Here is a 2500-nt window from a genome sequence, read left to right as displayed (position 1 = left end):
TGGACGCTGCCGCGTTCGTTCGTAAATGAATGTTATACATACTCACGGATAGCCTGAGGCGAATGATCGCAAACGACGACGCGTCGATTTTGCGGCCATCGTTGCTCGCGCGACTAACGACGACCAGCCGAAACGGCTGTAGTTTATCGCATCGATTTCATCGAGCAACCGATGGACGCTGCCGCGTTCGTTCGTAAATGAATATTATACATACTCACGGATAGCCTGAGGCGAATGATCGCAAACGACGACGCGTCGATTTTGCGGCCATCGTTGCTCGCGCGACTAACGACGACCAGCCGAGAAGGCTGTAGTTTATCGCATCGATTTCATCGAGCAACCGATGGGCGCTGCCGCGTTCGTTCGTATATGAATATTATACATACTCACGGATAGCCAGAGGCGAATAATCGCAAACGACGACGCGTCGATTTTGCGGCCATCGTTGCTCGCGCGACTAACGACGACCAGCCGAGACGGCTGTAGTTTATCGCATCGATTTCATCGAGCAACCGGTGGACGCTGCCGCGTTCGTTCGTAAATGAATAATATACATACTCATGGCTAACTTGAGGCGAATAATCGCAAACGACGACGCGTCGATTTTGCGGCCATCGTTGCTCGCGCGACTAACGACGACCAGCCGAAACGGCTGTAGTTTATCGCATCGATTTCATCGAGCAACCGATGGACGCTGCCGCGTTCGTTCGTAAATGAATAATATACATACTCATGGCTAACTTGAGGCGAATAATCGCAAACGACGACGCGTCGATTTTGCGGCCATCGTTGCTCGCGCGACTAACGACGACCAGCCGAAACGGCTGTAGTTTATCGCATCGATTTCATCGAGCAACCGATGGACGCTGCCGCGTTCGTTCGTAAATGAATAATATACATACTCATGGCTAACTTGAGGCGAATAATCGCAAACGACGACGCGTCGATTTTGCGGCCATCGTTGCTCGCGCGACTAACGACGACCAGCCGAAACGGCTGTAGTTTATCGCATCGATTTCATCGAGCAACCGATGGACGCTGCCGCGTTCGTTCGTAAATGAATGTTATACATACTCATGGCTAACTTGAGGCGAATAATCGCAAACGACGACGCGTCGATTTTGCGGCCATCGTTGCTCGCGCGACTAACGACGACCAGCCGAGACGGCTGTAGTTTATCGCATCGATTTCATCGAGCAACCGATGGACGCTGCCGCGTTCGTTCGTAAATGAATAATATACATACTCATGGCTAACGTGAGGCGAATAATCGCAAACGACGACGCGTCGATTGTGCGGCCATCCGTTGCTCGCGCGACTAACGACGACCAGCCGAGAAGGCTGTAGTTTATCGCATCGATTTCATCGAGCAACCGATGGGCGCTGCCGCGTGCGTTCGCCCGATTGCGCGTGAAGTTACTGTTCGGAACCAAGAATATACGGGTGTATTATACCCGTTTGGTCGCAGCCACGCGCAAAGGCTTTTGAATGTACTGTACGCCCGGCCGTCGAACGATGGTTTTCCGTCATTCAGGAAACAAAAAGAAACTTTTGTCGTCGATATGGCGCGTTCAATCCTCCGTCGATACGCTGGTCGGAGGTGCGAACATCGAATATTTTTAAAGCAAAGAACAAGGAGCATTTTTAAATACAAAGAAAAAAATTGTAAATTGTATATGATTACCCTGAACGGTGGATCACTTGGCTCGTGGGTCGATGAAGAACGCAGCTAATTGCGCGTCAACGTGTGAACTGCAGGACACATGAACATCGACATTTCGAACGCACATTGCGGTCCACGGATAAAATTCCTGGACCACGCCTGGCTGAGGGTCGTTCACTTGTCCTAAAACTGCTTGCGTTGTTCTCAGATTCCCTAACCCCGCCGTCGTTTACCTCTCCTTTCGGGGAGATGGCGAAGAACGTTTCGGAGCCGGGTCGATGAAGAGAAAGGTATCAACGTACGAGCGAGAATTTGGGTATTTCGTTGGCGTTTGTCGCTGGACGTACGAAAAAGAATAAATATTATATATTATTGGCAAGTTTGCGCACCCCTTGCGTGGTGAGGCAGAGATCAGTCTGGACTCGCGCGAGTGTTTTACGGCGTCGTGCGTCGTGTTGTCTGGAGTATCATCACGACCGCCCGTTAAAGCACCGCTCCTACGATTTCTGACTTTGACGGCACTAAAAACCACCGTGGGGCGCAAATCGCGTTTCGTACAAATCTAATGATTACCGGCGCTCCCGACGTTGCCCGAAGTTAATAATTTATGCAAAGGAAAGAGAAAATAAAGCGTATACTAGTTTTGGAGCATAACAAAAAGGACACTGGAAAGAAATTTGATCAAACACTGATAATTATGATATGTAATATATGCCCTACCACGTGAAATTTGTGGTATCCGTCGGTCGTCGTCTTCCTCTCTGTTCGTTCGTACAGCCCCAGGGAAAAATGATAATTTATCAAACGAATCGGACGATCATCCTCTATGGAGAGGCT

The 2500-nt window shown here is 49.7% G+C and overlaps 1 non-coding gene across 1 annotated transcript; it reads left to right on the top strand.

Moving 5' to 3' along the window:
- The first annotated feature begins 1681 nt into the window (after nucleotides 1-1681).
- LOC143350835 (5.8S ribosomal RNA) lies at nucleotides 1682-1836 on the top strand. The gene has a single exon (XR_013081286.1). It is a non-coding gene; the product is annotated as a 5.8S ribosomal RNA (ribosomal RNA).
- Nucleotides 1837-2500: the final 664 nt, after the last annotated feature.

The sequence above is a fragment of the Colletes latitarsis genome, unplaced genomic scaffold, assembly GCF_051014445.1.
Source record: "Colletes latitarsis isolate SP2378_abdomen unplaced genomic scaffold, iyColLati1 scaffold0041, whole genome shotgun sequence".
Classification (NCBI taxonomy): Eukaryota; Metazoa; Arthropoda; class Insecta; order Hymenoptera; family Colletidae; genus Colletes; species Colletes latitarsis.
Note: the sequence above shows the minus strand (reverse complement) of the source record. Positions and strands in the feature narration are given on the sequence as shown.